This window comes from Lontra canadensis, unplaced genomic scaffold, assembly GCF_010015895.1.
Source record: "Lontra canadensis isolate GAN:19392208 unplaced genomic scaffold, GSC_riverotter_1.0 scaffold13, whole genome shotgun sequence".
NCBI lineage: Eukaryota > Metazoa > Chordata > Mammalia > Carnivora > Mustelidae > Lontra > Lontra canadensis.
Genome location: NW_022631007.1, coordinates 2111037 through 2125119, shown reverse-complemented (window position 1 = coordinate 2125119; position 14083 = coordinate 2111037).

The following is a 14083-nucleotide window of genomic DNA, read 5'->3' as shown; positions in this document are numbered from 1 at the left end:
ATGGATTCCTGCCTCACCTTGAGGTCTTTTATCCATTTTGAGTTTATCTTGTGCATGGCATAAGAGAATGGCCAAGTTTCACTCTTCTACACATAGCTGTCCAATTTTCCCAGCACCATTTATTGAAAAGACTGTCTTTTTTCCACTGTATTTTTTCCTGCTTTGTTGAAAATTATTTGACCATAGAGTCAAGGGTCCATTATCTGGACTCTCTACTCTGTTCTACTGGTCTATGTGTCTGTTTTTATGCCAGTACCATGCTGTCTTGGTGATCACTGCTTTGTAGTAAAGCTTGAAATCAGGCAACGTGATGCCCCCAGTTTTGTTTTCCTTTTTCAACATTTCCTTAGCAATTCGGGGTCTCTTCTGATTCCATACAAATTTTAGGATTGTTTGCTCCAGCTCTTTGAAAAATGCCAGTGGAATTTTGATCAGAATGGCATTGAAAGTATATAGATTGCTCTAGGCAGTATAGACATTTTAACTATGTTTATTCTTCCATTCCATGAGCATGGAATGGTCTTCTATCTTTTTGTGTCTTCTTTAATTACTTTCATGAGTGTTCTGTAGTTCCTCGAACAGAGATCCTTTACCTCTTTGGTTAGGTTTATTCCCAGGTATATTATGGTTCTTGGTGCTATAGTAAATGGAATCAATTCTCTAATTTCCCTTTCTGTATTTTCATTGTTAGTGTATAAGAAAGCAACTGATTTCTGTACATTGATTTTGTATCCTGCCACATTACTAAATTGCTGAATGAGTTCTAGTAGTTTGGGGGTGGAGTCTTTTGGGTTTTCCATATAAAGTACCATTTCATCTGTGAAGAGAGAGAGTTTGACTTCTTCATTGCCAATTTGAACTCCTTTTATTTCTCTTTGTTGTCTGATTGCTGTTGCTAGGACTTCTAATACTATGTTGAACAAGAGTGGTGAGAGTGGGCATCCTTGTCGTGTTCCTGATCTCAAAGGGAAGGCTGTCAGCTTTTTCCCATTGAGGATGATATTCGCTGTGGGTTTTTCATAGATAGATTTTATGAAGTTGAGGAATGTTCCCTTAATCCCTAAACTTTGAAGCATTTTAATCAGGAAAGAATGCTGGATTTTGTCAAATGCTTTTGCTGCATCAATTGAGAGGACCACGCGGTTCTTCTCTCTTCACTTATTGATTTGTTCTCTCACATTGATTGATTTGCGAATGTTAAACCACCCTTGCAACCCAGGGATAAATCCCACCTGGTCATGGTGGATAATCTTTTTAATGTACTGTTGGATCCTATTAGCTAGGATCTTGTTGAGAATCTTAGCATCCATATTCATGAGGGATATTGGTCTGAAATTCTCCTTTTTGGTGGGGTCTTTGGTTTGGGGATCAGGATAATGCTGGCTTCATAAAAAGAGTCTGGAAGTTTTCTTTCTGCTTCAATTTTTTGAAACAGCTTCAAAAGAATAGGTATTATTTCTTCTTTGAAAGTTTGGTAGAATTCCCCAGAGAATCCATCACGTCCTGGGCTCCTGTTTTTTGGGAGGTTTTTGATCACTGCTTCAATCTCATTACTAAATATTGGTCTATTCAGGTTGCCAGTTTCTTCCTGATTCAGTTTTGGAAGCCTATAGTTTTCCAGGTTATATGCCAATAAATTAAGCCACCTAGATGAAATGAACTTTTTAAAGAACCAGATTTTGGTTTCAATGACTTTCCCTACTGTTTTTGTTTTCAGCTTTATTGATTTATATCTAATGTTTTTTTAATACCTTTTCTTCCTCTCTTTTGTGTTTAGTTTGTTGTTGTTGTTGTTGTTGTTGTTATTTTTTCCTATGTCCTTAACTTGGAAGCTTAGGTTACTGATTTTACTGATTTGAGAATTTTTTTTTTCCTTTCTAGTATAAGCATTTAACATAACATGTCCCTGTAAACATTAGTTTAGCTCTGTCCCACAAATTTTAATACATTTTCATCTTTACTCATTTGATTTTCTTTGAGATTTCCTCTTTGACCTTACCTTGTTTAGAAGTTTCTCATTGAATATCCCAGCATTTGGGGGATTTTCCAGAATTATTTTTTTATTGATTTCTATTTTAATTGTAATATAGCCTGAGACCATGTCTTTTTTTTTTTTTTTTTTTTTTTTGGATGAGATTTGTTTTATGGTCTATATTGTTGAATATTTCCCACCACCCACTTCTCTCATTTTCTGAAAGAACTGTTCTGAGGTGAGGCTTGAATAATATTATTTTTAAAAATTCTTCAGACTATTCTTATACACAGTGTTGAGAACCACTAGTAAATATGAATTTCTTCCATCTTTAATTCACAGTTGCCACATAAGGGAATTTTTTCTTTTTTTTTTTTTTAACTCATGTACTTTATTGAGTTGAAGAGTAGAATAAAGTGTCTTAAAATACGATATAAACATCTTGAGGATTACAAAAATCATTAGGTCCAGGCCACAAGAAAAAAATAAAGCTGCAAAAACAATGTTGAGGTCCCTGTTACCTTGTGCCTGAACAATGAAGCAGTTGAAGAAAACACACCAAGATACTCTCATTATCTTCTATGCTTGGGCATTTGGGAATCACAGGATTTAGTTGAGTAACAAGTATTTGCTAAGTTCCTGTGCATATATAGTTGCTTATAGCAATTTTCAAACTTGTGTTAAAGAAGGGGCACCTGGGTGGCTCAATTGGTTAAGGCTCTGCCTTTGGCTCAGGTCCTCATCCCCGGGTCCTGGGATCAAACCTCACACTGAGCTACCTGCTCAGCAAGGAGTTTACTTCTCCATCTGTTTCTTCCCCCGCTTGTGTTCTCTCTCTCTCAAATAAATAACTAAAATATTTTTTAAAAGTGTTAAAAAAGAAATATTTTTTTGCCATATAAGAACTAATAACAGAAAATGAAAATGTTACACACATATAAAAACATAGATCAAAAGGAGAGAATTAAGCAGGAGGGAAAAATGAACTCTCCCTGAATGAGGAAAAATTTCAGAAGCAAATTGAATAAATATCCAGATAAAATATTCATCTATATAATATTTATGATTCTAGTTAAATGTAATTGATAAAATTATATTGCATATTTTATCAAACTTCTGCTTTTCTCCTAGAAAATAACTACTTGCTATTATTTTATATATGTATATACCATCTTCACTTTTGAAGAAATATAAAGCCATCTGGAAACTATTAAATATTGGATGAAAAATTGTTATTAAATTATACTTGATATTATTGATGATTTCATTTATTTTTACAGTTTATCTGAGAACAGAAGAGTTTGCTGTATTTATAAATTTCTTGGCTCAAAAATTTATATTCTGCATATGTTCCAAACCACTAGGAAATGATGTTTGTACCCTTAACTAAATGCATACACCATTAAAATTTCTCCTTATATATATCCAATGTCAGTCACTATGTTTCAGAGAGGATATCTTCCTCATATTTAAGTTAGAAATACTCTGCATCCTATTTCTGTTAGCAATTTATCACTTATACTGGAAAGAAAAGGAAAAAAAATTTGTATTTGGTTTGCCATTTAGTTCATTTCAATTTCCCTCACCATATGTTATGCTGTGCTTTGCTGCAAATACTGAGTCTGCCATCTTATAGAGCTGCCTTAGAAATGATGGAAGGTAGGAGAAATCCTAAACTCTATTATCCTCCAATTCAATTCTTTGTTCTTGACCAGCCTATCTGCTTTCACTTGCTCAGTCCTGAGTTGCCCTCTAATAAGACAATCTTAACGATCTTTTCCCTCATCTCTCTCTCATTATGTGGTGATCTCATTGAGAGAAGGGAATTCTATAGACAAAAAGTTGTTTGTAAAATACAATTTTTCATCTATGATTTCAGCACTATGCTGTGCAGCAGACTTTCAGGTGGTCATCCAGTTGGCACATTTGTTACAGAGCAGGGACAACTGTCATGGTCAGCTATGAAGTTGTTTCCATATTTCAGCTCTACCTCCAAGGGAGTTCAGTCCACCACTCACTTCATTATGGACCAAGGGCTTTGCTTGCCATTTCAGACTGTGCCAAGAGAATTCAGTTGGTGTGGTGTGTCACATCAGCAACTTAAGTTCAGAAAAGCAGCACTATCCTCTTAAAGCATCTTCAAATCAAAACATTAAAAAAAAAAAAGTATGGCATTAGCTTAGCTATTTATATCTTCATCTTTAGAACTATTTTCTCCAGTTACTAATAAGTGCATCCTCTTACATTATTTCTCCCAACGCTGAGAAGAGATGGATTTGGAAGAACAAGCATCTATCAAAATCTCCCCAACTACTTAAGAGACAAAGCTGTGAATAAAAAAAAAAAAAAAAAAAGCTAATGACATGATACAGTATTTCTCAACCTTTTTTTTTTACTCAATTTTATTTTTTTCATTTCTTAATTTAAATTCAATTAGCCAACGTATAGTACATCTTTAGTTTCAGATGTAGTGTTCAGTAATTTATCAGTTCAGTTACTTTTATTAGTAAGGTGAATGTATACACAAAAATGTTATCACAAGATAAACTATTATTCATGTTAGTTTCTTTTGGAAACAAAGGTATATTACTTTGAAGGTTACATGTAACTAAGCCTTTTAAGATTTGGCAAATAAAAATACAGAATCACCAGTTAAATTTGAATTTCAGATAAACAGGAATAACTTTTTTTAGTGTATGTCCCAAATATTCCCTGGACATTCTTCTACTAATTCTCACTGGAATTAAAATAGGACTCTAGTTTTAGGAACAGGGAATTTAGAATCAGGATCTAGGAGCAAAAATTAGAAAGAATTTCTTGACCATAGGGAAATTTTTATAGAGTATTGCTATCTATAGTGCTGGTAAGGAAATGGCAGCTAGGTCAATCAATACAGTTTGGAGAAGGTCACACCTTTTGTGTTAAAGTAATACTGAATCTGTGCCTCTGTCTGATAAAACATTTAATGATCTCACTATGTTTTGAGGTTGGTTTGAGGTTGGTTTTGAACAACTTACTGACCTTAGAGACATAAGCTATGATATAGAGGAAGACAAGAGACATTTATTTAATTATCCAGAAGTATTTATATCCTTCAGAAACCAGGAAAACCCAGGTATGACACCAGTGAGAACCCCTGTGTCACAGAGAGGGAGTTCACAAGGTGTGAGGAACACTTAAGTACCTTATCCAGTGTTCCCTAACTGCTGAATGGGCCTTCAGACCAGATGGTTAATGGGGCAATGCAGAAGAGTAAGAACAAAATGAGTAACAATCAGGACAGATGAGTTGAAAATGTGGGGCTGTGGCAGTACCTTGCACCTTGGGAGCCATAAACATGCACTTGTCATTCCCATATACTCTTTGATCACCACCGTGACAGATGAGGCTTGCTTTCTGCAGACACACTTGTTGGTTACAAGATGATAACTGATCAACAAAACCTTAATTTGTACAAGATTGGTTTTTAAATAGAGTCATCTTTTCCTAAAAGAAGAAAAAACTATCCTTGTACCTCAAGGGGGACTTGTTCAACTGAACTCACCTAGTTGTCCTTAGACAAATCTTTACCAAAGCTATAGCAGGACCAGAAAGGTAAGTGAAGGTGTTCAGTAAAAGGGAGCCTGCAGCCCCGGCCTAAGGATGGTCGTGAAAACAGGGCATGTGACAGTAAACTGTGGTTTCTGTCTATGCTTTCCCAAAATTTATCTCCTGTAATCCTTTTATTTCAGTTCTGCCTCATTCCAAAGCACATGCTCTTTCTTTAGTGCCATACCATGAATCATTCCTTCTTTCATTTGTTTCATTTAATATGTACAAGATAGTCTAATATTCACACACCATTAAACCTACAGGCACAAGAGATGCCTGGGTGGCTCAATAGGTTGAGCATCCCACTCCCGATTTCAGCTCAGGTCATGATCTCAGGTCCTCAGATCAAGCCTCATGTGAGGCTCACAGCTCAGAGTGGAGCCTGTTTGTCCCTCTCCCTCTGCTCCTCCCCTGACTCACTCTCTCTCTCACTCTCAAGTAAATAAAATGCTTTAAAAAAATCAGCATACACACACAGACACATTTACCCACACATCTTTTAACTTTATCCTTCTATAGTATCTCAGTGATAACTGACATTGGAGTTACTAGCATGGCTGTACTTCCCTCTGGTGTGAGCAGGTACCTTTTCTTAGTGGCTTGGTTGGAATAGGAACTGAAGAATATTGGCCAGGGGAGTGCTTCCATGCTCCCAGCTATACACTCCCAAAGAAGATGATTACTATGAGAGGGTCCATGAATTGCTCTCTGAGCTACTAAACTTCCTTAAACTAAAGGCCATTTAAGGTAGATGGCACCCAGCATTGTCAACAGCTAATTTACTGTGCCACATGGGATCATACATTATTATATTGACTCTAATGAGAGAACTGAATTTGGGTAAGAGTAATATTTTACCAGTAGATGCCAGCATAGTGGCAGAAGACAAGGGCAATCTATTTCTTTTTTTTCCTCCTACCTCCCCAAGTACAGTAATGGGATATAGCTTTATTTTACCTGTTTTATTATTTTGCTAAGCCTGGATGACAAATTACTACAAACTGGGTGGCTTAAACAATAGCAATTTATTGTCTCGGAGTTCTGGAAGCTAAAAGTCCAAGGTCAAGGTATTGATGTAATTGGTTCCTTGTGAGGGTTGTGAGGGAGAATCTTCCATCCTCCTCTTCCAGTTTCTGGTGATTTATATCTTTTATATTCCATCTTTTACGTTCCTCAACTTCCCTGCTTTCATCTGTATATGGCATTCTCTCTATGTTTATGACTTCTCCAAATTTCCCTTTTTATAAAGAAACCAGTTGTACTGGTTCAAAGCCTACCCACTGACCCCATTTTTCATGTTTACTTCTGTCTCCAACTTCAGTTACCTTCTGAAGTACTGGGGGTTAGGACTCCTACATGTGAATGGGGGAGGACACAACTCAACTCATAACACATGACACTTGCCAAGGTTGACTGATTTGTAGGAGCTGCTGCGTGAAGTGCTGTGTGGAGGAAGGCTCCCTGATGATGCCTGAGATACTCAAAGGATGGAGTTTGATGAGTGATGTCTACCACAAGACAAAGTTGTTTCGATGTTTGTGACACCATTGACTATCCCAACCCTAAAGAAGGGGTTCATGAGGGTATTCACATGGTATGCCAATCAACATAATTTATGTTCATCTATAATTGGAGGTGACCATTATTCTTAACACATAGCAAATATAAGCTTATATCTTTGATTTCTGGACTATATGACTGAGATCTAAAAGCAGGTTTATAAAGAAGAAATAAAGATTATCTCTTGGTGTTAGGGTAGAAGATGGGCTTTGGAAACACTTACATCCCCACAAATCTTGTCTTTGCTATTTACTAGTTCTATGACCATTTGGAAATGGTTTTACCTTTTGAAGCCTCATCTATGAAGTAAGACTGACACAGGACAGCAAATTCAGTGACAGCTCACTTTAAGCCCCTAGCAGGCTGACTGCTTAATCAATGCCCATAGGTCGTTAAACTGCTCATTTCACCCCACAAAAACACCTTTAGTTCCACACAGCAGGTATTACAAACTTCTCTGATTGTTTTTTCCTAGTCTGTGTCCCTATCCCCTTCATTAGAAAACACATATATACCCAATACCTAATCCAAAACAGGAACTCAAAAATATAGGTGCTAACTAAATGAACTTGGGAGGATATTTGCAATAACAATGTCACTACCCCTTAAACCAAGCAAACAAATGATAACAACAGAGGTCTCAAAAGAGACACAGCTCACAGAAGAAGTTGAAGTGTAACTTTTATTTTTTTTTCGGTCTGTTGTCATGGCCATGGTGTAGAAGCCTAGGAGGGCAACAGGAAGTAAAAGAAAAGTCAGCAGGATAAATGATGCACAAAGCAAGAAACTGGCACCAAATAAATGAAAGTTGGCTTGACGGAGAGCAGAGCTGACAGAGAGCAATGGCTCTGCCTGAAGGAATGATCCAGGAGGAGCTGTTCCACGTGAGGCCAACGCAATGAAAAGGCATGAGGGCAGGTCGGGGGGAAAACCAAGCACTCTCCAGAACTGAACACACTGGTTAGTATTTCCCCTGCACATTTTCTAGCAACTGGGTGGACACAAGCTAGGTCACTGCTTATAAAGGTACACAGAAAACTTTCAAAATATTCAGTCTGGGAATGTTTCTTCCCTGTCCAGAATCAGAAGGATAAGGCTTTGACAGCAAAGGTGAGAGAGCAGGGAAGATTCAGCACAGCCTCACGAGCCAAGAGAATTTTGGATTGGCAGAGCCCCAATTCTTCAATCACACAAGCCCTGGTAGACTTTTTCTTTACTCAAATGTGTGGATAATGCCACTGATTTATGACATATCCCTCTACTGAATGTGGAGAGGCAAGTGACGTTCAGACGCCTGACAGGGGGATCCAGCCAAAGCATCTTTTCAAACTCCCTTGATTTCCCTTGCGCTTTTCTACGGGTCACAGTGAGTGACACTGTATGTTTGGGGCAGAAGCTTCTGCAGAAGGTCAGGTTTTTAATTTCTCAGTGTTCAGCCCGACCGCTTCGCTGTGTAAACTCGGACTAAATACAGCATAAGTTGTTACCACTGAAAATATATTGCTCATGGATATATAATGCAGAAAATTCCCGTGTAAATTTCCTATAGCTCGAAGTGTTGAAACCCTAGCCCAGTTTATCAAAAACACAGCTGCCTTCCTTGGGGTTTCAGAAGGCTCATAACAATTTTTTTCTTTATGAACTTGTGAGAACACCCTGAGGAAAACAGCTGCGTTATTGCAGAGATGAAGAAATCTCAGATGAGTGTGAAGTATTGTAATTTAAATAAGAGCGCTATTTTCAGGGCTTTTCATTTTAAGATCATTTCATTATTTTATTTTCCTCTAAATAAGTTATCCAGGAAAATAAGAGAGCAATTACTCTAGGGACTGCAGGCACTATAGCAGGGAAATTAAGGGTTTTAATTGAGAATATCAAATGTTGTACTACATGATTAATAGAAATATGATACCAGTATTTACATATGTGAAATATTTACCATATTCACTTTGTTCCATTTGAGTATGAAACTAAAAGCAAGGGAAAAATAACAGACTTTGTTGATTTTAAAATTTTCTTGAACTGCACTGTCTATGCCAAGCTGCTCATGCCACTCTTCATAAGTGGTAGTGTTTTTTCTCATGCTACTGTTTGTAAACCATACTCATTTTAGAAATGAATATAAACATACTACTGTTCACTAAACAAACCACAGAACAAGAAAGAAGACTTGATGTTTGAAAACTTTCAGACAAGAAATCTTATCTGTGATTGAGTTGTCTACTGAACATGCCTTACCCAATTCGAAAAACTTAGTTGGTCTGACTGTCCATGTCTAAGAAGAGTGTACTGAAAAAGATATGTATTTTTTTTTGTTGCATGTCTTGTTTTAATTAAAGACCTAAGTGCTACTACGTATATCTTGAATCCTTTTTTTTTAAAAGATTTTATTTAATTATTTGACAGAGAGAGAGAGACAGTGACAGAGGGAACACAAGCAGGGGAAGCAGGAGAGGGAGAAGCAAGCCTCCCACCGAGCAGGGAGCCTGATGTGGAACTCAATCCCTGGACACTGGGATCATGACCTGAGCTGAAGGGAGACGCTTAAGGACTGAGCCACCCAGGCGCCCCTATATCTTGAATCTTAATAAGCTGATTCATTCCCTCAAATTTTTATTAAGTAAACATCGGGGTATAAATGAGAGAAACACAACCTAAACTGGTTCAATTTTAATTATGTATTTTTCATATCCCTAAAAACTGTATGCAAGGATATGGCTTGAGAAATTTTGACTCCAGTTATGAAAACTGATACTAAATCACTCCCTGTCCTTCCCAGACTTTCTCCCTGTCTCTGTCTTTCTTTGCCTCTGTCTCTCTGTCTCTCTCCCTCTTGCTTTCATTTTTTCCATTTTTGTCTTGGACTCTTTTCTCCTCTGCAAACAAATTCTTCCAAGCGACTATAAGGAAAAAAGCCACAAGTAAACTCTGCAGGTTACTTGCAGGTTTTTTTTTTTTTTTTAATCATAAAGGAAGATAACCGACTCTTGCATGGCTTTTATGTTAAATATCTGACAAGACTGTTTGGGGAAGATGCCAGCTCTACACCAATCGCCATGTCTTGGTAGCTGGGTTATTCTGCTTGGCCAGGTCCCTACATGTGTCTTCACCAGGAGCTGGGGAAAGAGTGGAGAGGAAGAATCATGGCCCCTGAACTATATAAAATGGAGGAAAGAAGGATCCAGAAGTAGAGGAAGAAAGGATACTGGAGAGAAAAAGTTTATTAACTTTTGATGATGTGTTATAAAGAAGGGACAGAGAAGAATAAAATGAAAGGAATAGGAAAAAGAAAGAGGAAGAAGAGAAAGAAGAGGAGGAAGAAGGGGAGGAAGAGGACATATTAAGGAGGGAGAGGAATTATTAGTATATTATCAAAATATCTAATCCACATCTCAAAGCAGGTCCTTAAAAAGGAAAAAAAAAAAAAAAAAGATACCAGAAAAATGGGTTGTGACTTACTAAGGCTTGCATGCATTTGCCTGGTGGGGCTATTTTTAGTTCTGGGTGCAGTCATGGAATACCCACTGTACTTCAGAAGGACTAGAAATTTTTATTTTGATTTATTTACATTCATACAAATATAATTTGATTAAAAAAATTTAAAACACCAGATTTTCACTAGAAAATATTCCACTGTTAAAAATGTAGAAGGGCTCAGGGCAATTGGGTGGCTCAGTTTATTCAGTAACTAACTCTTGGTTTTGGCTCAGGTCATGATCTCAGGGTCCTGGGATTGAGCCCCATGTCTTTCTTTCCCACTCTCTCTCTCTCTCTGCCTGCTTGTGATCTCTGTATGTCAAATAAATAAATAAAATCTTTAAAATACTTCGCAGGTGCTAGGCTCTCTGTTTAGCACTGCCATGCATCAGCCCATTTCATCCTGACAATAATCCTCTATTGTAAATAGTACTTTCCACTTACAGATGAGGAAACTGAAGTCCAGAGAGATCAACTAAACAATTTCATAACTTAATGTGCCATATATACATTTTTTTAAAAAAAATCAACCCCCCCCCCCCCCAAAAAAAAAAAAAATAAGCCAAAAGACCAAATAATCAGGAACTTACTTCCCAGGGAACTTCTTAGTATCTTTTAGATCTAACACGTGAAAAAGAAATCACCTGTATCTTTAATCACACTGTATCTGATATTACTGTAACATCATTCAGTTTTGGAACTCCTTTTTCCAAATTGTTTTTCATGATTCCCCATTCTCTACTTTCTGTTCCATAATGCATAAAAGCTTTTCTCTTAAACTACAAAGAGAACCCTGATATTTCACTACCCCAAACATTAGCCAAATGTTCAGGAAATCTGATGACTTCTGTGAAAACAAGATCCAAAAACATATGTACATAAAAAGTTAATTTAAAAATATAGAATTTGAATCTGAAATAATCTATTATTACCCATCAGGAAGCTAAAACACAGACAGATAAGGTAACTTGCCAAAAACTATACATGTACTCAACTGAGCTGCCTGACCAAGAGCCTAGGTCTACTGATTCCCTATTTTAGTCTATTTATTTTCATTTGAAGCATTTTTGTCTATTTTAGGCAATAATTATAAGATGAGCAACCACATATTGACAACCTATGTTAACTAAGAGCCCCCTGTGTATCCTTCCTTAATCACAGTTGCCACAGTATGCCCCAAAGGTGATCATTAACCTGAATTTTTATTTTTTGCTAGTATTATAGTTTTACCATCTATTTGACTCTCCAAACTATATATTATTTAGCTTTAACCTTTGGGGGAGAATATGTATGCCTATATACATGTAGACATAATCTGTACATTTCCTTTTATGTTCTCCATAGTCAGAGAGTGTCCTTTTAAGCAAAATTCCACATTAGCAAAATTGTTTGGGAAGACATAGTAACAACAACTTTGTAAGATCTGGTCCAGCTTTCCTTGCCTTCCTTTTCAGTCTTTTCTGCCATTTCTCAGCTGCAGCCATGTCTTAGCCATTTGTTTGTTCCTTTGATAACAGTCTCTCCTTCACTGCTGTATTTAATGGTCATTTGAAGCCCAGTACTAATTTCCCTGGGCTGTATAAATGGCTCAGGAGTGACAAATGGGTGAATCAGGGGAGAGGTGGCATTTGTACAGAAGGTATCACTTTCACTTCCGGCCATTTCCTGATGCTTGGTTAGAATCTGGCATGTATAACTTTTTACTGGTATTATTACTAACCTATTTCTTCTACTAGTCTAGAGAGAATAAAATGGTCCAAGATATGGACACTATCTGAAAAACCTACAGCTGAGGCATAAACTTCTGGGTACAGGTGGGGTGGCTAGTTCCACTGGGTGGATTAAATGTTGAGTGCTAGTTTGGCTTATGAAACTCTCTTAGGCCCTATGGTATACCCAAGTCAAAGTCTTCAGGCCCTATGAACAGAACATATACTCCAGCTCCCTACTGATCTTTTCCATCACTTCTGTGGCTATTAGATTTTTAGTTGAGAACATGGCTGCCAGAGCAAAGACTACATATCCCAGCTTGCCTTGCAAAACATGTACATGAGACCACGTTTAGATGAATGAGAAGTGAGCATAAATGAGGTGTGGGACTTCCCCACCACGTCCTTAAAAACAAGGTGCGTGTTCTCCTTTGGCCCTTTCCTTTTTATAAGTAGCTGAAATCCAGATATGTGCGAGCCAAGGATGAGGGGCATTATAAATAAAGGAGCTTGGACTTCTGAGAACCATGCAGTTTAGCAGAGTTTCCCTACCAGCCTGGATTTTTAAGGAGAACAATAAATTAATTTTTAGTTTACCTAATTCATTGTTAATTTGGTCTTTCTCACAGTACCAAATCTTATATCCTAGCTAATGAAGGCCCTCCAAGTCTCTGCCACAGATCACTTTTGCTGAAACAAAAGCCTGTGACTACATGCATGTAAATTCAAGACTACTTTTGGGGCCTCTGTTTACTGCAGTGTCTGTAATGTGACATTGTCACCCTGGAGCTTTGAAGAAAGTGGCCTCTTTATCCCCCAACCAGTTCCAGAAGGAGTAAATTTTCATATCATGGATGTTTGGTATTACATTATAAAAAGCCATTTTAAAAAATGAACAGTGACCTTTGTGCTGTAATTCCTTTGGTTTGAAGTCATTAAGAACTCATTTGTGATTAGAACAGATCCACTAACTAGGGGAGAGCCACTAATGAATAGGAAGCTAAATTCACAAACTGTGAAGATTGTATTTGGGTGGATAACTACAGCTGTGATATTGAGGTTTTTATTTTGTAATTACACCTAACTTCTTCGAGATTAGTTTCAAATCCTCTTTCCTCTTCCTTCCTTGAGTCTTTTTTCACAACTTGCGTTCCTAGTTTAACGGCTAGCACACCCATCATTTCTATCTATTCAGTACACCTGCCCACATCTGGGAAGGGGCTTGGGATATACATCTGAGTTATAAAAAGAAGAAAAGAAAAGAAAAAAACAGATGCTTCCATGTCACACCACAATGACTTGGGATGGAAAGAAGATAATCTCTCTCCTCTTCAGGGCAAGGCTGAATGAGGTCCTACTCTTTAAAAGAGACAAGCAGCCTTTGGACATAAACCAGGAAAGCCTCACATTATGCCCCATGCCCATACCACCACCCAGTCACATTCAACTTCATTATGATTGGTCATGTCTACAGGAAGTTGGATGATATAAAGTAGTATGTAGTTTTCCCAGGGCCCTACACACCAGCTTTGCTTCTTATTTTTATTAAATATAAAACTCCCATTATATCAGGCTGGTTTTCACCTTCATCCTTGACCTGAAAATCATCCCAAATTTAAAAAGGCCTTGAGCAAATGACCCTGTACTCAGAGCATAGTGATAATAAAGGCTCATATTTGTTGAACAGTTCCAATGTGTCAGGTGGTTTCACATACATCATTTCCACTAGTCCTCAGAATGATCCTTCAAGATGGACATTATCTTCCAGTTAATA